Source organism: Pongo pygmaeus, chromosome 9, assembly GCF_028885625.2.
Source record: "Pongo pygmaeus isolate AG05252 chromosome 9, NHGRI_mPonPyg2-v2.0_pri, whole genome shotgun sequence".
NCBI classification, from domain to species: domain Eukaryota; kingdom Metazoa; phylum Chordata; class Mammalia; order Primates; family Hominidae; genus Pongo; species Pongo pygmaeus.
This window is the reverse complement of record NC_072382.2, coordinates 42157589-42184462: the sequence shown is the minus strand read 5'-3', so window position 1 is coordinate 42184462 and position 26874 is coordinate 42157589. Positions and strand designations below refer to the sequence as shown.

At 33.9% G+C, this 26874-nt stretch overlaps 1 pseudogene; it reads right to left on the bottom strand.

Moving 5' to 3' along the window:
- Positions 1–26874, bottom strand: part of LOC129008616 (N-acylneuraminate-9-phosphatase-like) — a 150286-nt pseudogene that overhangs the window by 116435 nt on the left and 6977 nt on the right.

Genomic DNA, 26874 nt, shown 5'->3' with positions numbered 1-26874 from the left:
CAGGAAACACTGTCCATAGTTGTAACTAAAAATCATGAGATACAAACTCAACCTAGTTCTACATGATTAGAAGATTTAATCAATTTAAGCTGAAATCATTGTTTAGGGCTTTATTGCATATTTGCAGAGATGAAAGGAATTAAAAGCACTCACAATTAACAGTAATATAAATATGTAACCAACTCTGAAATAGTTAAACAGTGCTAGATCAGCTTAGAGGAGTGTAAGATTTAGTTTCTAAGCAATCATTTAAGACCAATTTATCTTATATTATTTGTTATACACCTTAGTATAGATATATCTGCAATATGTCAATAATAATATTACACAGAAAAATTCACGGGAAAGCAAGCAGTAAACTGTTAGTCTAAAATTTATAAGTCACCAAAAGGCATATTTTATTTAGAATATGAAATTCCAGCCATGTTTAAATAGTTAACACCACTGTCAAAAGTTTTATTAAAAAATACCAAAGATATGTGCTCTTGAATTTTAACATCATTCTTTGAATTTGTATAATTCATCAATCATAGGAATGTTTATTTATATAGCTCATTAATGTTCAACAAAAAGCCTAGCTCTTAGTAAGGTCTTGAAAGAAATCAGCAATCATACACTACCCAAACATATTCAAAAACAAAGCAAGAAAAGAGCAGGATAAAGACATTACTGAAAGGAAGTGTACAATGTATATTAAAAACTTGATTTTTTTTCCTAGATTGTATTTCCAGGGAAGTGAGGTTAGATTCCGTATGTGAAACATGGCATGGATTTTATATTTTAATAAACACATATACATGCATATATATACATCCATTATATATACATATAAGGATTCATATACACAAACAAATTAATTTAATTCTGAAAGGAGGGCTTTGAGATCATTGTTCCCATTCTGTAAATTGGAAAGTCTAAACATAGGTTAAACTGTGGCATTACTTGCCCGGGATAGAAGCAGGATATAACTTTGGCAGCTTGACTCCATCCAGTGACCTAGCACGTACCTAATATAGTACAATTTATAATGTCGAGGCATAGTAAAATGTCTCTTAATCCCTATAACAATAAAACATTGCTCCTATATAAAATAATGATTGTAAGACTAAAAGTAAACAAAGCATGTTATTTGCAGAGCAGCTCTAGTATAGAGGGAATATAAACTTTAGATATAGAATAAGACAATCTATATTTAAAATCTAATTTTACGACTTATTAACATTGTGGCATCAGGGTGATTTACTGAAGAGCAAAACCTAGCATTTTGTGAGAGTTTGCCACTTGTGAAATTCCAGTTTAAGATTTGTATCTGTCATATTATGTAATCCTCATTAAAAAAAATCTGAGGTTGATAATATTGTTATTTTCTTTTCATCCATGGGAAAACTGAGAGTTAGAGAAAAAAAGAACTTTCAAGGTCACCCTAGGGAGTGGCAGGGGCAAGATTTAGATCTTACTCCAGAGACGCAGCTTTTAGCTACTCTGACAGAGTTTCTCATCTTGGCCTGTGGACCTCATTTCTCTTATATGTTAAATGAGGATCAGAATCTCCAAATTTATGATTATTACGAAGATCAATGGACAGACTTAATATACTGCATTCCAAATACATAATGTGGCATGAGAGATCTTGCAAGTTAAAAGCTCTGCAAAGGAACCTATATTCTTGCCTGCCGCCAGTTCTGCATAATTGCTTATTCCTTGAATTGGAAACAGAAATGAAGTGCTCATTATCCAAGAGTGTAGAGAAAGGCCCTGGGATGGCAGGGCTACTTTTTACAAGACATTGTTGCAGGACCTCCCTGGCCTTTCTCTGGATTTACTGGAAATCAAGTTGAGGACTAGCCAAATTGTTGAGAAATTAACCAACTGAAAAAGCACATTCTTCTCTATTTCTAGTTATGTCTGTATTTACAGAGCTGCACTTTAGTCGAAGAAACATTGTGCATGAGAGCAACTAGGCTCCAGGTAATTTGTAGTACTTGCTCAGAGTAACACAGAATACTAACACATTGTTAGAACACCCTGACTAAGGCATCAACAGCCTGAGTTTCACAAGATAATCAACTTTGGGTATATTAAAATATAATAATATATGTGTATGTATACATTTATATGCATATACTACTGCATATATATTAAAAAGATATACATATAGAAACAAGACTATTAGATTTCAAGTAATATGAAAGTATTAGAAACATCCATCAGGTTCTGTACTTACTCAGGAACTTCTTACAACCTCCAAGGGGACGATATGGGAATTGTCAGAGCTTATGGGTTAACAGCATGGGCTTTGGAATTCCAGAAAGTGGAGAAATGATTCTCAGCTTGGGCATTTATCAATTACTTAACCTTCTAATCTTTATAGTTCCTGTAGCAAATCGATGTAAGCAATGTCTGTTTTGTAGAGTTGTTGGAGAAGAAGTTGTGGTATAAAAATTGACATATGTGAATAACATGTGCCAGTTATTTAATTTTGTACTTGATTTTGGTGAATGCACAATAAATAGTATATTTTATTATTAGAAGTTTTTTATTTAGGAATATCAATTCTTTTAAAAGTAAAATAATAGCAGAATTACATTAACGTATTTGAATTAATAAGAATTAATAAAAGAAATAGTAATGCATTGTTGAATAATGGGTACTTTTTGTAATTGCACTTATGATCTGATGTTTTTAATCTAATGTATGTGATAAGATATGTCTAACACCAATTCTGAGGTCATAGGCTAGTTAATAGTAAGAATAACTTATCAGTCATTTGAAGCAAAATTAGTAAGTCACAGTCACATCTGCATTTTAAAATTATTAGACATAGTCAATAGAAACTCTTCAATTTCATCTTGGCTCAAATTTTCAATTAGAAGAAATATACATAATTAAAATATTACTCGATTTTTTTAACCCAGGTAAACATTCTGATTATCCTTTAGGAGAGAGCAGATTAAACGGTTAAGAATATTCATAGTCCTTTCTCTAAACCTTGAGTTTTATAAAGTTGCCACATGTAAGTATCAAATGAAATCAAAATGTGTTGTCACTATTTTTGTCATATATTTAAAAGGTCAACTTACTGGCCAGTAATGTTAGCTCTGCTGAGGCACTGTATTATAGAGGTTAAGTGCACTGGCTCTAGAGACTTACCTCTCTAATGAGGATGATAAAAATAATTACAACTACCTCTTAGAGTTTATATTCTAGCATACAGTAAACACTAAAAAATGATAGCTGCTGTAAACTTTAAAGTCATCTTTAACCCTTTTAATTCTTTCACACCCCATCATGATTCCATTAGCACATTTATCAACTACAGTTTCAAAATATATCACATCATTGAATCCATCTCATCACACCCATTGCTAACACTCTATCTAATTTATGTTTCTCTCTCACCTTGACTACTAACTAATTGGACAGCTAATTACTCTTCCTGCTGCTGCTCTTAGCTGTAAAGTCTATTTCCACACAGTAATTATAATATTAGTTCAATATGTGAATCAAATTATCTGATTTCAATACTAAACTTCCTTCTAGACAACCTATTTAAAAAAATCTAAAATGTTTACGTGCAGTGGTTCTATATGACCTTCCCCTTGCCCAATCTTTTCCAGGTTCATTGACCCTCAAAACTGTCCAGCACAGTCTGTTTCCATAGACTCTTCCTGGAGGCTTCTTTGCCTAAACATATATAATGCCCATCTCCTCACTACCTTTTAGTGCTTTCTCTTTATTTATTTTGCTTTTATTTAAAGTGTTCATCATTACTCATGCTTCACTATGTATTTTTCTGCTGTCTATCTTTGCCTCCAGGATAAACACTCCATGGAGCCAGCAAGTTAGCTTTGATAATCAATGTCCTACCTATGCCTAGAGATGTGCCTGGCAAATTGCCTATTATATACAAGCATCGAATGAATGAGTGGTATGAGCTAGACACTATGTTAGGTGACTTAAATATATTATCTCACTTAATCTTCAAAATAGTCCTAAAATGTGGTCTCATTCTTGTCAATATAACATCTTACAAAATAGAGCCAACAAAAGGAAATTAATTTCTGGGAGGCAAGTAACGTCTTACTGTGACTCAGAATATAAACCCAAATTTTAATGACTCCAGAGTGTCCACTATTTTCATTTTGCTGTGCTTCTTTTCTAATCTTTCTAAATATCTAGAAGTCAAGAAAATCCGTGACAAGCCATTATTTTACATCCTAACACCTGGGTCAGTGTAAGATCTCCATTAGGCACTATTTACAGTTTTGCAAGGAGTTCATCATCCAGCCATTAATATCAAATGACAGTACTGTTTGGTTTTGTTAATATGGCGTCTATCTTATTCACTCCACTGAAATACACGATGCAAATACTTCTTTTAAAAACTTTTGTGCAAATTTTGAGTCTGAGAACTTCAGTATTCGTATTTTTCCATAACCTTACGAAATTTGAGGCTGACTCAGTACTCTAGGGCTTTTCTTCAGATAAAACTGAGAGTTTGCTCTGAAAATATCCTCTTGGAATATGGCCACCTTGCCTTTGCCCCACTGAGTATAGAGATACTTCTACTTCAGTTTTTGTCATTATATTCCATAAAGTCTTTTCATTCCAAACAAAATCAGGACACAGAATTGTGACTTTCTTATTAACAGCTGATTGCTTCACAGTAGACTTATTTTCAGAAACATCCAAGTATGTAATCCTCTATTATTGAATGAGCACTTTTACTTTAAGATAATAGTTACATAGTGTGAGAAATGTTGACGTGGTTTGATAAAAAATTAGCACTCATCCAGGAGATGGGTTGCGAAGCTAATGTGAGTGCCTCACGGGACTGGTATATCCATATACATAACTTTTCCATTATTTTCTATTGAAATGTGTAGTAAGATAACTAATTTAAATATGTTTCACTGAAACTAGAATTTGTAAACATCCATTGTGTGTAGGATTGGTTTTCATAAATTAATTTTTGTAAACTGTTTTGATAAATTTAGCCGATGTTCAGTACCATGAGAATATACATTACCTATGTGCACCGTGTATTTTGATAAGGTCAAACGACTATTTCCTAAGCAAGTGATTATTGAATTTGGAGGAAATGAGTTCTAATATAGAAGAAATTTGATTGATTATGGAATTGTGAGAAATTGTCATTTAATATATGAACAATAATTGTACAGAAAAAATCTGAATATACTACAAGGATCTAATGACAAATGTGAAGATTAAGGTTCAAAAGTCATTTTGATCAAAAGGAAAAAATCAGTATAATTAAAGTTAAACGTTGGTCAAAAATTATTTTAGATTTGTGTCTAATTATTCTGTTTATAAATAGAACAAATTCCACTGACCCCTGTATTTAAGCTAGATACAGGCTTGAACTGTTACTAAGTGAATAAGAGGGGTTTTTTTTTTTAGTTTTTAAAGTTGGAATTAGAAAAATATGCCATGTTTACTTCTGATTGCAAAGTATGTAATCATTTTTTTAAGTTGGATGGGCTACAACCATTACACATTCTAAGAAAACTCATAATATGTTCTTCAAACTACTTCCACAGCCTCATGATAGATTACTGCAAAGAAATCATGCAATCTTTCAAAATTTATGTAAACAAGGAAATAATGAAATATTACATACAATCTCTTAAATTAATAAGTCTTACACATTTGTAATAAAATAACCAAATGAAATTGCAAAAGGCATATATCACTATGAAAGTAACATATGCTCTATATTTTGACAATTAATAACAGCAGCCATAATTTAACATAATTAAAGACTATCTATTGCTTTTGATCACACTCAATAAACGCAGTATGAACAAAATTTTCAATGTACACTTTTCACAAGATAGTAAATTAGTTAAATAGTTTTTTCATAATGAGTTGTGGTACTGTGGTGTGAATCAACTCAAAACAGCTAAAAATTCAGCAGTTATTCCCCAATAATTATAAACTAAGCTTTGCCTATGGCTGCCAGAGAGAGCAGACAAAATAGTTCTAAACTAAACATCCATGAAGCAGTGGCAATGAACCCAGTAACTAGTGTGAAACTTTGGAATATAAGGTGTTTTTTTTTCCCCCGCCATATATAAACACACACACACACACAAACACACACACACACATACACACACTCTCTCTCTCTCCTGTGGGCTGAGAGCTACTATCAAGGCATATTCTTGCCAGAATATTGGATTCTAAAAGCTTCTAGGTTTAGCAAGGTTGTGACTGTCTGGTTTGTTTACACTGGTCTAAGACCAATGACAATTACGAACTTCTTCTAAGATAAGAATTCCCCCATCTGGACTATAACTAATGCTGTTCAAGTGAAGAAATGGAATGGTGGTTGGTAGGTACTGGTGCTGGCTTCATTTTTCCTCAAGTCCCAAACTCATCGGAGTCTTAAAAAAGTTTAAGTGTTTTTTTGTTTGTTTGTTTTTGTTATATTTGCATCACAACTACCCTGTTGTGAATATTTTCAAGAGGAAATCAAAACGGGTCAGCTAACTTCAGCAAACCTATTTAAAAGGATTAAATAAGAAACTTAGATTATCTACCTCTAAGATGCTTTCCAACTTGAAACAATTCTATGGAGCTAACCCAAATAAAGGCTCCACAATTTTCTATCAGTATATCTTAAATAACAGAAAGGCACTTGTTGAATATGTTATGAAGTGTTTCTTAAACAAGATTGTACAGAGATTTGTTGAAACAAGGTGTTGCTTCAGCCTCAAAGCCAGAAATTTCTTGTTCAATAATTATTCGATGAGGCTAAAGAATTTTTTTTTTAGTATTCTCCAGACAAATATTTCAATCAATTAAACTTGAAAATGATTAATCTAAGCTGTATATGCCAGCCATGAGACTACTGAAATTCAAAAGATTTGCCTACAGTATCATCCTTTTAATATAGTTTTGTGTCAGCCTTTAAGGGGTAAAAGTGGGCTCATATAAAAGAAGAAAATATTTGTTTGCTTGAATGTTTATTTGGTACTACGATCTTTGTATACAGAAGGTAAAACTCTGATGGTGATATAGGGGGATGGAGGGGATGTGAGAGAAAGCACATTTGTCTGTAAAAATCATCAGAAGTTGACAGAAAATTTCGATGAGAGCCAGAACAAAGCAAAGATACCTAGTTTTAGTTGATAAAATATGAATGGAGAAACTGAAGTATTCTGAAACAATAAGCCAGCATTGTGGTGACTATTTCTGAGATGTATGTCATGACAATTGTATGTTTTATAAACAAAAGCTTTTAAAAGAATGTGTGCTATGTTTAATTAATAAGAATTAATAAGCATAGAAAATTCACCTGGTCCAGGTAATTTGATGAATTGGGTAGTAAGGTGAGTTAGTTAAAGTGATCAAATAGGTTGAGTTTAAAGAAAATGGCAGATAAGAGGAAATAAACAACTAGAAAATTTTCTTTCAAGTTTAGAATATAAATTATCCGGAAAATTTTATTCAGAGGCACTAATATAGGATTTTTCTTTTTCTTTTTTTAATGCCTTGTATTCTTCTGGGGACATAAGCACATTTAAATCACAGATGGCTCCTCTCTTCCAACATAAATTTCTAAGTATAATCAAATGAGGGAAGGAGAGTGCTCCCCCAAATTTGCAGGCAACACCATGTCAAAAATGAAAATAAAAAATGGATGAACTGTGATGTGTAAGTTGACTTTAAGTGGAGTACAGGTTGTTTAAAGGATACTGTTTATATTTTCCATTGCAAGTATTTGCATTTAGAAGCAATCACTAAAACAAATGTACTTTAATACACATTTGTAAAAACGTTTTAATAACAATAAATACATATAGATTTCCAGTTAGCGTGCATTCTCTAACTCAGTGAAAACAGATTTCTTCAGTGGTTGAAAACACGTAAAATAGACAAAATTTTATTTGTTTATACCCATTTTGCATTTTTCTATAAATTTCCAAATACCTTAGCACTGTGCATCAAGCAATAATTGTTTTTAAAATAAAATAAGTTATTGAATTAATGAATTAATAGATTTAATAATGTTCAAATTGTAAATAATTCAATTTTCTTTATTAATAAACTTTACATAAAGAGTAAGACATTTTGTAATTTTTTAGTTTTATTTTTAATTGATACATAATAATTGTACATATTTGTGGGGGTAAAGGTGATGTTTCTATACACGTGAACACCATTCAATCATCAAATTGCAGTAATTAGCAAATCCATTATCTCAAATATCATTTTTCTGTAGTGAGAACATTTAAGACCTTCTCTTTTAGGCTACTTTGAAGTATACAATACATTATCGTTAACTATGGTGACCTTACTGTGCAGTAGAACACCAGAACTTATTCCTCCTAGCTAACCATAACTTTGTACATGTAGGTTGATCAACTTCTTCAACTTTCTCTCCCTTCCTTACCATTCCCAGATTCTAGTAACCAAAATTCTACCTCTACCGCTCTGAAATAAACTTTTTTGGATTCCATATATGAGTAAAATCATGTGGTATTTGTCTTTCTGTATCTGGCTGATTTCATATAACATATGTTCTACAGGTTAATCCATGCCTTTGCAAATGACAGGATTGCCTTCTTTTTTATGGCTGAATAATATTCTCTTTTGTATACATACAATGAAATACTATTTTTCTTATCTATTTATTTGTTGTTGGACACTTAAATTGAGTCCTATGTCTCTCTGTCATAACATGTATCACATAAAATTGTAATTTTATTTCATACGTGTATTTGTACCTCTCTAATATATTAAAAAAATTTTTGAGCATCTGTGTTATGGCTTGCACTGTGTCAAGTCCTGAAGATTTCATAGTAATAAATATTAATGTGGTTCCTGGCTTTACTGAACCAAGAGGCTACATAGCTCTACATGTGATGTGTGTTTCGAAAAGGGACGTATACAGTGTTAAGGAAGTTTTGGACTCACAGGATACAAGTTAGGTCTCTTGTGTGTATTTGTGGGTGTGTGTGTGTGTATTACTTATTAGGATCTATACATTTCCTGTAATATAAAGAATAATTTGACAACATTTTAATAAATGAATGCAAAGCTCAAAGCCTATCTCTTCCTACCTTTTTTTAATGAATATTTTTTCTTAAATAAATTTCTGAAGCAAACCTGTATTGAATATCCTTAGCTTTTGCCTTTTTTCTTTTTTCAATTAAAAAATAGCTAATTAGCATTCATAAACCGTATGTCTAAGGCCTGTTAAACCCCCGCAATCATAAATAGAGAATGTTTAAAAAGCTCTATACATTTTGCTCAGTTAAAATTCCACCAAAAGTCTCTAATGTCATACCATAGATCCACACCACAAATTAACTCTTTTTAACTATAACTATATATTTTTTTCTTATTCTGTTGGCAATTTTCAGATTGCCTTGTTGCTTATTGAAACAGTTGCACAATATCTTTTCTGACATGGCCATCTCTTGCAAAAGAAATATTTTTGTTATTCTGGGTTTAATGATAAATAGAGAAAAAATAAATAGAACATACTATCATATTAGGAATAAAATCTGGCCTTGACTATAAGCTGTTGCTCACGCTATTTACGATAGGCCTCTGTAAGTCACAAGTTAAAGACAAAGAATTTGAGAAATTAATTTAAAAAAACTGAAACGTCTAACATATTATAAATCATAAGAGTTTGTGAATTCCAAAGTTTACTGTGGTAGCATGCTTTCTTCTCATTAGGATATGAGAGTAATAATTTAGATATTCAGACCATGACTATGGAAATAGAATGCTACAATAGAAATAAGAAAGCACTTTGAGACTAAAAGGTACACTCTACTTCAAACCCAAACATTTATAATTAGGATTATAAAATCACTTATTTTCTCTGGGTCTTAGCTTTCTCATGCATTAAATGAGTACAATAGTTAGTGTTGTGTCTTGTTATTTACTGACTGTCAGTACTGGCTAGTGCTTGATTCAATGTGATTATAGAAATAAAAGTCATCAAGAGAACACATGTTGGAGTTGTGATAAATAATTTAGATAGATTGTTTCTACTTGATCTTCTAGTGTCTCCTTGTGTGTTTGGTATTCATTTGTGGAGTGATTGCATTTGGTAGGTAGCCTGTGGACACAAAATAGAATGACACAATATTATCACCTAGAGATGGGCTTACACCAGCATTTACTAGAGCCATACAATTTATTGGGTCTTGATGGGAACAGTCAGAAACTGAAATTTCTTTTTATTAAAAAAAAAATTTAATGTGGGGTCTCACTATGTTGCCAATGTTGGTCTAGAACTCCTGAGCTAAATGATTCTCCCACCTCAGCCTCCCAAAGTGCTGGGGTTACAGGTGTGAGCCACTGCAGTTGGCCAGAAACTGAAATTTTGTAAAAATATCTATCAAGGATTTTACTAACCTTAAATCATCTTTTAAATGCCAGACATTCTTCTAGATATCAAAGGATTCACCATCTATTTGCAGGGACAACCATGCACACATGGATTGTCTATGTAATTTACTCTGTGTATAATAGATTTGTGAATAAAGTGATGATACTACACTGCACGGAATAACAAGTTCTGCCAGAAGAAGAGAAAAATGGTATCAGGGAATATTTTATAGAGAAGGAGACATCTGAACAAAATCCTTAAAAATGAGAAGACTTTTGCCAGAAAGTTAAAGCAGACAGGAGGGAGGATATTCGACAGAAAAGCAACAGTGTGAGCGAATTCAGAGATGTATAAAGAAGCATGATAAAGTTGGGGAAAAAATTGTCTCAGAATCCTCCAGAGTTAGTCAACCATTCACCCAAATGCCTAAAGCACTTTGTTCCTATAGCCATGAAGCTAATTCTGGCTATCAGCCGTTCAGGGTCTTCAAGGCTGGGGCAATTGCTGATAAACCTAGTTCTGAATCTAGCGGATGGTATATATCCAACAGGAAATTGTTGAATCAAAGTATAAGGGAAAAAATGCGTATGTAAACTGTGCTTTGTGTGGGACAAGTTGAGCCAAATTGTGATGGGCTTTAAGTATTAGTGAGCAGTTTGGCTTTTATTTAAATCTGGAAAGAGAAGCCAGCAATCAAGGAAATTTAACTAGGGGGAACAACACAGGTTCAATGTTCTTGAGTTTCAAAAGTTGAAAAGACCTTTTCTCTAGCCTCATAACAAGACCAATTCATCCCAGTAAAATAAATGAGAGTTTTTTCTTTTGTAAAAACAAACAAACTTAAACTGGTCTTGTGCAGATATTAGATTATTCAATAAATATTGTTAGCTTTCTTTTTTTTTTTAATATTGTTAGCTTTCTACAGTTAGAAATAAGTAAATACTGTAAGCCTTTTCCCCACAACTTTCTACCAGTTTATTCTGAAACCAAATCTATGGCCAAATTCTGCTACAAATTCAGTCATTTATTAAAATGAAACAAACAGGAATAAATGTTTAAAAATGGAAGCATAAAACAATGCTTCCTCTTCTGTAAACTTAGTGAAGCTCCACCTCTCTGCCCTTTTATGCATTCCATCAGCACCTTATGTAAAACATTTACCAGAAACAAATACAATAATAGTCTAGAGGCAGGATTCAATTTGCTGAGACCAGCTCGGTCAGGGGGACCCTAACCCAGCAGCGCTAGAGGAATTAAAGACACACACATAGAAATATAGAGGTGTGAAGTGGGAAATCAGGGGTCTCACAGCCTTCAGAGCTGAGAACCCCAAACAGAGATTTACCCACATATTTATTAACAGCAAACCAGTCATTAGCATTGTTTCTATAGATATTAAATTAACTAAAAGTATCCCTTATAGGAAACGAAGGGATGGGCCGAATTAAAGGAATAGGCTGGGCTAGTTAACTGCAGCAGGAACATTCTCTTAAGACACAGATTGCTCATGCTATTGTTTGTGGCTTAAGAATGCCTTTAAGCAGTTTTCTGCCCTGGTTGGGCCAGGTGTTCCTTGCCCTCATTCCCGTAAACCCACAACCTTCCAGTGCGGGCATTAGGGCCATTATGAACATGTTACAGTGCTGCAGAGATTTTGTTTATGGCCAGTTTTGGAGCCAGTTTATGGCCAGATTTTGGGGGGCTTGCTTCCAACATCAATTAGTCAACTACCTGCAGTCAGGCATCCAAGTAGCATCTGAATTAGCAAGTGGAAAGATGATTTAATAGAACCTAAGCTTAGAAAATCTTTCTTAGGAGTATAAAATCTGACTTTTCTAGATTTTTATATCCTATACATATAAGGCAGGAATGCCTTTCTATATTTTTAGTAAATATATATTTTTCAAATACCACTATTTTTACCAGTGGAAAAAAAATCATTTCTATCAGCCATTTCTCATTAATAAACCATTTGATGCAGACTTCAAATAAACAGGGCTTACACCTTGTTATAGTTGCCTCTGGAGTGTTGAGTTTTGATTGATACTAATTCCTGTCTACCTCATTAATCTTCCTCTACTTCCCCACAAAAAATCCAACTTTCAATGCATATTCTTGTTAACAATAATTGACCAGTCCTCCTAAGGTGTGGTTTTGAACAAATACATGCACACTAACTTGTCCCATTGTCTTTTTCGAAGTAGTAGATTATAGATGAGAGAATAGTAAATGCCTATTTATTATGTTCATTACTGTGCTAACCACTCTTCATATCTCTGTGAGATCTCTGTTCTCTTATCCTCAGGAAAATTCCTTATTTTGTCTAGTCACTTCCATGTATTTTAACAATTCATCATGGATGTTAAATATTAGAAAATATCTATCATTAAAACTTTAATATTTCATTCAATTTAAATCTGTTCCTTTTTGCCTAGCTGAACATTGACCTCCCAATTTAGAACTATTGCAAAGATGGCAGCAGGGTTTGGGGGATAAACTGTTACTTCATCAGGCCATCACCTTGCTTCTTTCACTTTCTCTTTTCTAGACTTTACGTTTTTCTATCTCTTTCAGAGTTAGTAGGGAGTGGGCAGAGTATAAGCAAAAATAAGACAAGAAGGCACTGTCTAACTACTTGTAGTGTTATGACCTAACACTGGTAAGTTTCTGTGTGGCCAATATTCACATACATTTAGTCTCTCACTCTCTCTCTCGCTCTCTCTCTCCCTCTCTTCCTCTTTCTCTCTCTCCCCCTCCTCTCATATTTACAAAAAACACTTTAATTAGATTATTTGGAAACTCCTCTTACTTCTCAATCCTACACATGCCCTCTGGGGATTTTTGCATTATGCTATTCTCTGGGATGGATAATACAGCCACCAACTGGCTTTGAACAACTCTTCTGAGACTCTTGACATATGTCTCATATATACCTCTTGAGTGTATGTTTGTTTTTTCTTAGGGGAGACATTCCATTTGACCATGGTCATTTTAAGTTTCCCTCTAACTTGCGGAAAAATTGGCATTCTTACCTCTCTAAACCTCCAAAGGATAAGCAGCTAAGTTTCCACTCAAACTCTCCCTTTGCTTTGCATTTAGTGGCATTTACTTCTATATTTTGTATGTATTGCTTGTTCATTGGAAACCAAATGTTATCTATCATGAACACTGAAAATAAAACTAGGTACTCCTTTCTCCTACAGCTTAGTGTATTAATTGAGATGATTTTTGTATTCTTCTCTCATTGTCCGAACTTTTCAATTCTTGGAAACTCTTATCCAGGTGTCTTGATTGCTAATTATGCTGATTTCTCAAAAGAGTCACCAGTTCTTCAATAGAGAGCCTTAACAGACTCTGTGTTAAGAGCCTTACAGACTGTGTGTGCTGTAAGACTTTTCTGAATCCAAAACCTTAAAACCTATACTTTGATATTTCCATCAATCTTAACCAACTGAAAAACAGCCTCTGATATCTAGAATCTGTCCTGGTAATATCAGATAGAATTTACTGTTTTCCTACTGAACATAAACATCTGTGCAGAACATCATTTTCAAACAAGACCATTCTGTCACCACGATAGATTAAGACGAAACAAGACCAACTTGGAACATGTCTGAAAAGAAACAAAAACATGAACATTATTCAAACCACAAGATACAATATATTTCCCTCTCTCAGCTAAACTGAATAGCTGCCATTTCTTTATCAATTACAATTTTAATTTCAGTCTATGCTCTCTTCCTATATAAGATTATTGAAATACTCAGTTGCATAATTACGCTCACTACCTGAAATCCTCCAATCCAGAACAAAGCTCCTCTTCCTCAAATCCTTCCACAAATAACATAATACCAGCCCAAACCCTGTAATAAATCATTTCTAACATCCTCTTATTGAGAAACCCCATGGTTCCTCATGTTGTGTGTGCTGCCTCTCACATAATTAACTTGTGCAATTACAAGTTTGTTTTTTCTGATCTTTGCCTAGAAGGTTGTGGCATTGTTATATCTTTATTCTTATGCATCCAAATATGGCCCCACCCCACAGCCCACCCCCACAGCTCACACCACAAACCCTATATTGAAAGGCCTGTCTTCAACTAAACTTCGAATTCTCAATAAATTCAAATCTTACCTTTCTACCTCTGAGACACGATCGGAGCTAGACCAAGTGGTGTTCTCCATGTAAACAACACATTCAGCTTTCTGTTATCTACAGGTTGTGTAGTGGATATGTGACCCCCTTCTGTAACAGGTATTCTGGTAGGCCCATAATAAAACTAACACATATAATTTAAGTAGAATGGAGTAAGATCTAGTTAACACTTTATCTCAAAAATTTCTTTTGTGTGATCATGTTTGTTTATGGAAATGCACAATTGTTAAATTTACATATATAATATTTATAAAAACACAATTCAAGTTTTTAGAATTAATCTTCTTCCACAGAGCAGTCTAATGATCTAAATTGTTCGTATCATGGGCATTTTGTTGTTGTTGTTGTTGTTTTGTTTTTTGAGATGGAGTCTCGCTCTGTCGCCCAGGCTGGAGTGCAGTGGTGCAATCTCGGCTCACTGCAAACTCAGCCTCCTGGGTTCACGCCAGTCTCCTGCCTCAGCCACCAGAGTAGCTGGGACTACAGGCACCCACCACCACATCCAGGTAATTTTTTCTATTTTTTAGTAGAGATGGGGTTTCACCATGTTAGCCAGGATGGTCTCGATCTGCTGACCTCGTGATCGGCCGCCTAGGCCTCCCAAAGTGCTGGGATCACAGGTGTGAGCCACTGCACCCGGCCATCATGGGCATTTTTAAAACCTTACAATGGCTTCCAATTGCACTTAAAATATAATCCTATTTCTTACTTTAGTCTACAAGACCATAAATGATGTGACGCTTGCCTGTCTATTCTCACCTCCTGATACTTCTACTTGTTTCTGAGTTTGGTCCCACTGGCCATCTTTTGTCTCCTAATGTGTATAAAATTTAGTCCTTTCCTCATCTCTGGCACATACTACTTCCTCTTCATGAAAATCTCCTCCCCAAAGTTGTTTTACAGATTTTTTTTTATTCAGGGATGTTTAGTGGACTTTTCTGTCTTCCTATAATACCAGTATGCAAATATTACCTTGGAGATTTTATTTAATTAGCATATTTTGCCACTTATTTCATTTTTTAAAAAATTTTAAGCACATTAAAAAATAAATTATCTCACTGGGTTTCTGTAAAGTTACATTGTAAGGTAATATGACAGTTGGATCAAATTTACCAAACTGTGCACCCAGGGAGCCTTGGTGAAAGACCAAGGTTAAAAGTTGATTTTCAGGCAGGGCACAGTGGTTCATGCCTGTAATCCCAGCACTTTGGGAGGCTGAGGCAGGCAGATCACTTGAGGTCAGGAATTTGAGACCAGCCTGGCCAACATGGTAAAATCCCATCTCTACTAAAAATACAAAAAATAGCTGGTTCTGGTGGCATGCACCTGTAATCCCAGCTACTTGGGAGGCTGAGGCAGGAGAATTGCTTGAACGCAGAAGGTGGAAGCTGCATGAGCTGAGATCATGCCACTGCACTCCAGGCTAGGCAACAGAGACTCTGTCTCAAAAAAAAAAAGTTGATTTTTATTTGTAACATCTGCCTTCAATCTTAATTTCTTTGCATGTTAAAAAATAATGAACTAAAGATATGTTCAGAGAAACTGCAATTCTTCAATTTTATTTACTTTTTTAAACCAGTTTTTATGTGATAATCTTAGATATTACCATAAAAATTTATCATAAGTGATTTTTGATTGAGGAGAAATTAACAAATTAAATCTGGTGATGTAACTGTAAATTAGGTTCAGTCAGTTATTTTTTTCTGTTAAAATATAGTCATATTACAGATCTAATATTTTATAAATTTCTAAAGTACAAATTTGAGCATCTAGATTATACTTAAGACATACTTATTTCTGGGTTGACCATGTGGTGTAACATAAAAGTAGAATAAAAATGATGATGAAAATGCTGTCTATTCTTCCTTTTTATACAATTGCTCCTAATAAAACAAATTGGGTGCCACTTCTCTTGAAAAGCATTGATTAGAATATTATATAGAGTATATAAATTATCATTCCAAGGAAATAATCAAAGCAATTTTCACTGATCTGTCTGTCTCTTCATTAGTATGCTTTGTATATTCTAAAACTTGAAAGTTATTGAGTGTCATTTTATTCTGTACAAGATACAAAACCATTAATGAAGATGAATAGTTGATAATAACATTTTCATTTTAAGTTTTGTATAAAGCAAAGGAATGTTTGTCATGGGACACTGGATGTCTATTTTCCTGTTTCAACTATAATAAAACTATTTCATAAAGAAAACAAAGGACATGATGAAACAATTTTTTAGGAGAGCTGGAATTTTGAAAGGTTATTTAAAACATTGTAGACACAAATTTATTTCCAAGATGATTGCATGAGTCTTAAAGCTCTTGAGTAAAAGTCCAAGTAGGATGAATATTTGAGTTCTAAGTGATCGCAAATTTCAATTTTTATGTCATAGAATTATTGACTAAATTGTTATAATTTTCTATCAACATTTTATTATTTTTCTTGGTGCATTTCCTTGCCTGCTTAAATAATTTATCTGCATTAAAATTTTTTAGATTTGTGAGTTTCCATATAGATTATATTAAACAAAAATTAAAGAGAGAAGGGATTTGGGTATATGTTTGGGCATTGCCATTAACTTGTAGTGTAATCTTTGGGATACTAGTTCACTTATTTTGGCTGTAGTCTCCTAATCTGTATATAAGAATGTTAAGCTTGCACTAGTTCTAATATTCCATGTAAATTGTTGTTTCAAAATGGCAACTAGCAATAATAATATGTGTAATGATTACTTGATAAGTTTATATTTTAAATATTTATTTATATATAGACTAGTAATTTGAGTTTCAGTTAAAAATAAAATATTAACAGTGGCTAACACACATAATCCTATAAAAATTAAGATATTTTTAAGCACAATATCATTGTAAAGATTCTGATGGGTAGGTACCATATGACCTCTGTTTCATAGGTGACATGTTAATTTGGTTAAAATCCCTCAGTTAGTAAGTGATAGGTTTGGTATTTGGAACCAATGAGCAATGCTGTCAACTGAAATATGATATTATTTTATTCATTTAATATGTGTTTATGGTTTAACCTCTTATGATACAAGGCACTGTACCAGGTATAGCAGTGAAAAAAACAGACCAAGTTCCTTTTTTTGTGTAGCTCACTATATAATACAGGGAACATATAGATTACAAATACTCAATAATATTTAGCTCTTCTCCTATCCTGGCACTTGGAAGACTGCACTGACTAGGTGCTTTGGAGTTGGGCCCACTATGTGACTGGCTCTGGGGAAGGAAATAAAAAATAAGAAGTGTTGCACATGCCTTCTTAGGCAGTGATAAGCTTTAAGGTTTCTACAGGCTCTTCCTTTTTGTGTCAAGTTGATCTAGGGGGCTTTTTTGTTACAGATTTTACATCTTAAAAGGGATAGTCTGTATCACCTTGGGTCTGTGAGTGGTCATCTGAATGAGAGCTCTCCCATAGGCCCCTTAAGCCACAGTGAATATGTGATATGGGTGAGAAATATGCTTTTACAGACACTGAGATTTTATGATACTGATTATTGTCACATTATCTAGACAGTCTTGACAAAACAACAGAGATTAAAGAATTTATGAGTATTGTTAACGGGGCTAAGAACCTAGAGTTTGTTTTCTGAAGAAATTGTATTTAAAATGAGACCTGAATTACAAATAGAAGTTAGCTTAACAAATGGGAAAAGTAAGTATAGATTTGTATTCCAGGTGAAGGAAAATTAAATGGGTAAATCATGGAGACAAGAGTAGGGTAAAATAAAAATAAGATAGGCATTTAAAAATATTACTCTACTAGCAATCCGGGAAATGGATTGCAGAGAGAAAATCTGAATGAACTATATCAATTAAATTATATCAGTACTTCAAGTAGGAAATTATTAAGCTAGTACAAATATACAATCAGTCAATAGGAATAAAAGCTGAGAGATTTGATAAATATTTGACAGATGAAAGAAAGACCACTTGGTTATTGGTGGGTTCAAAAGTTTTTTGGGGAGAGGGATTATACACATGTGATGTTCAAATTTCTAGTTAAGGCAATTGGTTGTTTTTTGGAAAAGTTTACCTAAAATAAATTAACACTGGAGAAAAGAAGTTCAGGAATATGAAGTAGAGAAGTATGTTCCAAATTGTGGTCCACTGAGTGACATCCAAGCAAAGACGTTAAAGCCTTTTGCTTTGTTTTGCTTTGATTTTTCATAATGGGAAGAAGTTAAATATGTTTAGATTCAAATAGAGATGAATCTAATAGTGAAAAAAAATTTTGAAAAAATAGAAGAGTTATAATAAGTGGACAAAAAATAAAGATAATTCCTGATATCCTAGTAATATAAAGTGTGCTGATCAATTCTATTATATTGTCGCACTTCTCTGGAAGATGTTGAGGCATCTCCACAATTATGTTTCTCTATAATTAATATAAGAGAATACCCATAATGTATCTTCTTTGATCATTAATCATCAGAGAAAACAGCTTTTTTCTGTCCAAAAATACATACAATTTTTTTCATCTTTCCTGAAAAATGTCTTCTCTGTTGTTTTATAATCACTTTTTAATCCAGCTTAATCTTCATGGGTTCAAGTATTTCAGCACACTGTGGTCTCTCTTTTCTAAATTTCAATCTCGGTATTTTTATTCCTTTGGCCATAAGTTCCTAGATTTTGTATCTAATTACTTTTAAACTTTTTCTTGTCCAAGCTTTATTGCCTTGCAGTCTGTGTCTTGTAAATGATCTTTGTCTTACAACCTCAAAAGGTTTACCATATGAGTCCTAAACTAAATTATGATGAACATGAAAATGATCTCATAAAATGAAGTCAACTGCTTTCATTCAGCCAACTGTTATAGAAACAACATATGCCCTTCCTCATGCTGTTTATAAATTAGAGATATGCATGTGCATTCAACATAAGAATGATTCAACAATAAGACAAAACATAACATCCTAATTGCTATGCCATATGTAAAAGTTGCCATGGAAATATAGGTGAGAATAACTGGTATTTAAAAAGAAGAATAAAATTTGGCCCTAAAAGACCGTATGCTGTTAAATTAAGACTACTACTTTTGTAACGTTGGGCAAGTTTTGTTATTGTTGATGTTTTGTTGTTGTTTTTTGTTAGTTTTGTATTTTTAATTATGTCTGTGTTTTATTTTCTTTCTTACTAGATAGGAACAATGGTAATAAATAATACATATTTCAATCAAAGTGAAAATCTAGTAAAATAATTATGCAAAACTGTATACATTACATATAAAAACTGTAAATCGCTTTTCAAATGTTACTTTTAATTTTAATTCATGTGGCAGAACACAGTTCATAAAAGAAAAAGATTTTGAGACGTAGAGATAATGAAAGTGTCTGAAATGAAGGAAGCTCCAGGCTTTAAAAATATGTGTCCTTGGTAAAGGTTATTTAGGACTTGGTCAAGGCATGGTTGTACAGTGCCAACACTTACACAGGTGGCTCAGTTGACGTGGAGTATGCAGTGCACAAATGGGCCACAGTATATGAGAAATACATCACATCTCTTAAGCCAACTTAAGATTATCCTTATTTTTTTAACCAGTGATTCCATAATTGTTCTAAGTTTGTTGTTGTTGTTGTTGTTGATGTTTTACATCAGGTAGAATTGAGTGGAACTCCAATTTGACTCAATATATTCCAGGTCCAAAGTCATATACTAGTCTGATCCAATGGCATTTTCTTGGTAATTATCTGGCTTAAGAACATTTTCTCTTTAATTCAAATGAAGTTATAAGAAGATTAAATAAAAAACACTACCCTTCTGGCCATTATATATATTACACTATGTGCTAAAGTGTTAGAGATCAAACATAGTTTTTAAAAGTTTTCAATTCTCCTGGAATTTAGTATCTATTGGTAAAAACAAAGACACGTACAAATAATTGTAGGACAATATGGAAAATGCTTAAAAATCAATATACTGCAAAATTCATAGGAAGTATACAGAAGAGATGAGTTCTTACAGAGCAAGGATTGTCTCTGTCTAGTGCACTTAATGAGAACTTTACAAAAGATGGAGATTCATAATTGAGTTCTGAATAAAATAGTAATTCAGCAAACAATTCAGGGGAGACAAAATCATCAGTATCCTGCCTTTCTGTATGTCCTCTGTCCTGTTTCTTGTTATTGATACTGTGTGTGATGTTGTGCTTATTTACTATTTATTAAGCCATTTTTTTGCAAGAATTAGTGCACTGAGTGCTTTCCAATTCTTGTATTGGACCCTCACCATAGTCCTATAATTACTCACTTTGTTATTAAGCAAAATGAGGTTAAAAAGTTAAACACCTTTTGATCAGACAATTGGAAAGAATCAGATTAAACTTCAGTTTAACAGAACAGTTAGCAGACAATTGGACTTTGTTTATGCAGTATGTCTTTAGGGTTCCGAAGTTGCAGTCTTTATTCTTTGTTCTGTTATGATTTTCCAAAGTCCTCTTTCTTTATTTAGGATACTTTGCAAACTTTTGCCAGGACAATTTTTTTTTCTTCAGAAGGATAATATAGTAATGTTCAAACCTCTGGATGAGAACACTTAATGGACTGCAGAAGATAATTTTATTTATTTTGTTTCCTTTATCATTAAAACTGAATGGTCTAGAAAGCTTAATATACTCCTAACAGAATATAGGCTCAGAAACAAAAGACACACATTGTATTCTTAGACAAACTAAATGGCATTTTGAAAAAATGAATATTCTGTTAACATTCTCATGCATTGCAAGCACTTGAGATATTTTGTCTTGCAGTTTTCAGTTCTCCTGGAATCTAATGTCTAAAGCTCATGGAAAAATATAAGCCAACATTTTATTTTACAGACTCTAATGTAAGAGGATTAGATCTCATTTAAGATGATGTGTAAAATTATTTCAGCCCTGAACATCTCCATAATATTAATTGAAAACATGAAAAGGGAAACAATATTTTAGATAATGATTGAAAAATAGTTACCATCCAAAATTATAATCTAGAAAGAAGAGTTTACCCAGTAGTGTAAAAAAAAAGTGTTCATTATCAAGAGAGGAAGCCCAAAAGCAAAGTCAAGTGCACATAAGAGATGCATGGCTGACCAGACTGACTTCTGGATGGTCTAGAATGAACATATATCCATAAAGTAAAATATTGGTGAAAATAACTACAGTTATAATGATGAAACACAAAAGTTAATCCAAGATTCTTTGGTTATTTGGTACCATTTCTGTTCTCATTTTCTACTTCATTTAAAACAAAAATTGAGGCATAACATACATAAAGTGCACCAATATTAAATGTACAGTCTGCTGATTTTTTTTTTTTTTTTGAGACAGAATCTTGCTCTGTTGACCAAGCTGGAGTGCAATGGCATGGTCTTGGCTCACTGCAACCTCTGCCGCCTCCTGGGTTCCAACCATTCTCCTGCCTCAGCTTCCTGAGTAGCTGGGATTATAGGTGACCACCACCACACCCGGCTAATTTTTGTATTTTTAGTAGAGACAAGGTTTCACCCTGTTGGATAGGCTGTTCTCGAACTCTTGACCTCAGGTGATCTGCTCTCCTCGGCCGCCCAAAATGCTGGGATTACAGGCATGAGCCACCGCGCCCAGCCATATAGATGTTATTTTTATTACGTCATTAATGCTTTGAAAGTTATAGATTATATTTTTATATTAGTGTTATTCTTAAATTTAATGTTAATATTTAATATCTAAAATTTGTCTGCATTTCTACCTTCCTTCACGACATGGTAAGAATTTTAAAATATGTTGACTACAATCACTTCTTTCTATCTCATGTATTGTTGCCTTTCAATATTTTGCTTTCCCCTTAGTGGGATTTTCTACTACTTTTTTTGACATCATCATCATTATCATCAACATGATCATCTTCATCATGATTTTTGTTTGCAATTTGTTAACATTTAAACGCATGCCTTTCTGATACCAGAAATAAAACTCTTTATATATATATATATATATATATATATATAATATATATATTTTATCATACGTTAAGTTCTAGGGTACGTGTGCACAACATGCAGGTTTGTTACATATGTATACATGTGCCATGTTGTGCTGCACCCATTAACTCGTCATTTACATTAGGTATATCTCCTAATGCTATCCCTCCCCCCTCCCCCCTCCCCCCACCCCACGACAGGCCCCGGGATGTGATGTTCCCCTTCCTGTATCCAAGTGTTCTCATTGTTCAATTCCCACCTATGAGTGAGAGCATACAGTGTTTGCCTTTTTGTCCTTGCGATAGTTTGCTGAGAATGATGGTTTCCAGCTTCATCCATGACCCTACAAAGGACATGAACTCATCATTTTTTATGGCTGCGTAGTATTCCATGGTGTATATGTGCCACATTTTCTTAATCCAGTCTATCATTGTTGGACATTTGGGTTGGTTCCAAGTCTCTGCTATTGTGAGTAGTGCCACAATAAACATACGTGTGCATGTGTCTTTATAGCAGCACGATTTATGTTCCTTTGCATATATACCTAGTAATGGGATGGCTGGGTCAAATGGTATTTCTAGTTCTAGATCCCTGAAGAATCGCCACACTGACTTCCACAGTGGTTGAACTAGTTTACAGTCCCACCAACAGTGTAAAAGTGTTCCTATTTCTCCACATCCTCTCCAGCACCTGTTGTTTACTGATTTTTTAATGATTGCCATTCTAACTAGTGTGAGATGATATCTCACTGTGGTTTTGATTTGCATTTCTCTGATGGCCAGTGATGATGAGCATTTTTTCATGTGTCTGTTGGCTGCATAAATGTCTTCTTTTGAGAAGTGTCTGTTCATATCCTTTGCTCACTTTTTGATGGGGTTGTCTTTTTTTTTTTCTTGTAAATTTGTTTGAGTTCTTTGAAGATTCTGGATATGAGCTCTTTGTCAGATGAGCAGATTGCAAAATTTTTCTCCCGTTCTGTAGGTTGCTTGTTTACTCTGATGTAGAGACACAAAAACTCCTTCAAAAAATCAATTAATACAGGAGCTCATTTTTTTGAAAAGATCAACAAAATTCATAGACCACTAGCGAGACTAATAAATAAGAAAAGAGAGAAGAATCAAATAGACACAATAAAAAATGATAAAGGGGATATCACCCCCTATCCCACAGAAGTACAAACTACCATCAGAGAATACTATAAACACCTCTATGCAAATAAACTAGAAAATCTAGAAGAAATGGATAAATTCCTGGACACATACACCCTCCCAAGACTAAACCAGGAGGAAGTTGAATCTCTTAATAGACCAATAACAGGCTCTGAAATTGAGGTAATAATTAACAGCTTACCAACCAAAAAAAGCCCAGGACCAGATGGATTCACAGCCTAATTCTACCAGAGGTACAAGGAGGAGCTGGTACCATTCCTTCTGAAACTATTCCAATCAATAGAAAAAGAGGGAATCCTCCCTAACTCATTTTATGAGGCCAGCATCATCCTGATACCAAAGCCTGGCAGAGACAAAACAAAAAAAGAGAATGTTAGACCAATATCCCTGATGAACATCGATGCAAAAATCCTCAATAAAATACTGGCAAACCGAATCCAGCAGCACATCAAAAAGCTTATCCACCATGATCAAGTGGGTTTCATCCCTGGGATGCAAGACCTGTTCAACATACGCAAATCAATAAGCAGAACAAAAGACAAAAACCACATGATTATCTCAATAGATGCAGAAAAGACCTTCGACAAAATTCAACAGCCCTTCATGCTAAAAACTCTCAATAAATTAGGTATTGGTGGGACGTATCTAAAAATAATAAGGGCTATTTATAACAAACCCACAGTGAATATCACACAGAAATAAAACTCTTAACCTATACTCTTCATTCTCTCTCTGGGTATATAGAGACAGAAGAAAGATCACAAATATTTGGAAAGAGAATCCTGCTTTAACGTGGATTTACTATCTGAGAGATGAAGTGGATTCAGTTTCAAGAGAACAAAGAGTTTAGGGTAACTGTAGAGAAAATAATGAGTTGCAGAGAAAAACAACTCAGAATATAGGTTTTGTATGTACCATTGCGATGGGGTTCTATGCTTAAAGAATGTGGCTCAAGGCCAGGTACTGTGGCTCACACCTGTAATTCCAGTATTTTGGAAGGCTAAATCAGGAGATTACTTAAGCTCAGGAGTTTGAGGCCAGCCTGAGTAACATAGCGAGATCCCATCTCTACAAAGACAAAAATGATTAGCCATTAGTGGTGATGCGCTCCTGTAGTCCTAGCTACTTGGGAGACTGAGGTAGGAGGATGGCCTGAGCCCAAGAGGTTGAGGATGCAGTGAGCCACGATCACACCACTGCATTCCAGCCTTAGTAAAAGAGACCCTGTCTCAAAAATAAAAATAAAAAAATGGGGTGTGAGCCACTGGGATGATCTTTTTTATAGTATGTGCATACCTCAGAGATATGGTAGGCATGATTCAAGACCACAACAATAATGCAAATATCACAATAAAGTGAATCATATTTTTTTAAATTTCCAGTTTATATAAAAATTATGTTTACACTATACTTCAGTTTATGAAGAGTTCAATAGCATTTTGTCTGAAAAAAACAATGTACATGCCATAATTAAAAATGGTTTATTGCCAAAAATATTAGCAATCATCTTACCCTACAGCAAATTATAAGTATCTTGCTAGTGGTGGGTCTTGCCTCAGTGTAGCTGGATGTAGACAGATCTTGGTGGTGGTTGCTGAAGGTTAGGGTGGCTGTGGCAATTTCTTAAAATAAGACAACAATGAAGTTTGCTGCACTAACTCTTCATTTCCCAAAAATAATTCTCTGTAGCATGTGATGCTGTCTGATAGCATTTTACCCACAGTAGAACTTATTTCAAAATTGGAGTCAATCATCTCAAACCTTGCTGCTGCTTTGTCAACTAAGTTTACGTAATATTGTAAACCATTTGTTCTGATTTCAACAATATTCACAGCATCTTCACCAGGGGAAGATTTCATATCAAGAAACTGAATTTTGTGCTCATCCTTATCTGTTTAAGTTTGGTCATGACATTCTATCACTTATATCTTCAGGCTCAACTTCTAATTTTAATTATCTTGCTATTTTCACCACATCTGTGATGACTTCCTCCACTGAAGTCTTGAATCCCTCAAATTCATCCATGAGGTTTAAAATCAATTTTCTTTCAAACTGTTGTTAATATTAACATTTTTACCTACTCCCATGAATCAAAGATGTTCTTAATGGCATCTAGAATGATGATGTTTTTTCTCAAGGTTTTCAATGGACTCACCCAAATCCATCAGAGGAATCACTATCTAAAGTAGTTGTAGTCTTATGGAATGTATTATAATAAGAATTGAAAGTCAAAATGACTCCTTGAAACGTGGGCTGCAGAATGGATGTTGGGTTAGCAGGCACAAAAACAACATTCATATCCTTGAACATTTCTATCAGAGTTCTTGGGTACCCAGTTGCATTGTTAATGAACAGTAATATTTTGAAAATAATATATATTTTTGAGCAGTAGGTCTCCACAGTGGGCCTAAAGTATTCAGTAAATCATACTAGAAAAGAGGTGCTGTCATTCAGGCTTTGCTTTTCCATATATAGGGCACAAACAGAGTACATTTAGCATAATTCATAAGGGCTATGGACTTTTTTGGAGTGGCAAATGAGTACTGGCTTCAATTTAATGTCACCAGCTGCATTTAGCCCCTAACAAGAGAGTCACCTTGTCCTTTGAAGCTTTGAAGCTTTGAAGCCAGACATGGACTTTGCCTCTCTCAAAATACATGTCCAGATGGCCTCTTCTTCCAATAGAAACCTGTTTTGTCTACATTAAAAATCTGTTGTTCCATGGAGCAACCTCCATCCATTAGCTAGAGTTCTTGGGTAACTTACTGTAGCTTCTATATCAGAACTTGCTACTTCACCTTGCACTTTTATGTTATAGAGACAGCGTCTTTCATTAAACCTCATGAACCAAGTTCTGCCACATTCAAATTTTCCTTTTGCAACTTATTCACCTCTCTCAGCCTTCACAGAAATGAAGAGAATTATGGCCTTGCTCTGGAATAGGCTTTGGCTTAAGGTAATGCTGGGTATGAATTGATATTCTATTTGAACCACTAGAACTTTCAACATGTTAGTAATAAGTGGTTTCTGATTATTTGCATGTTCACTGAAGTAACACTTTTAATTCCCTTCAATAACTTTTTATTCTACATTCACAACTTGGCTAAATGTTTGGTGCAAGAGGGCTGGCTTTCAGCCTATTTTGGCTTTAGATACACCTTCCTCACTAAACTTAATTATTTCTAGCTTTTGATATAAAGTGAGAGACATGCAATTC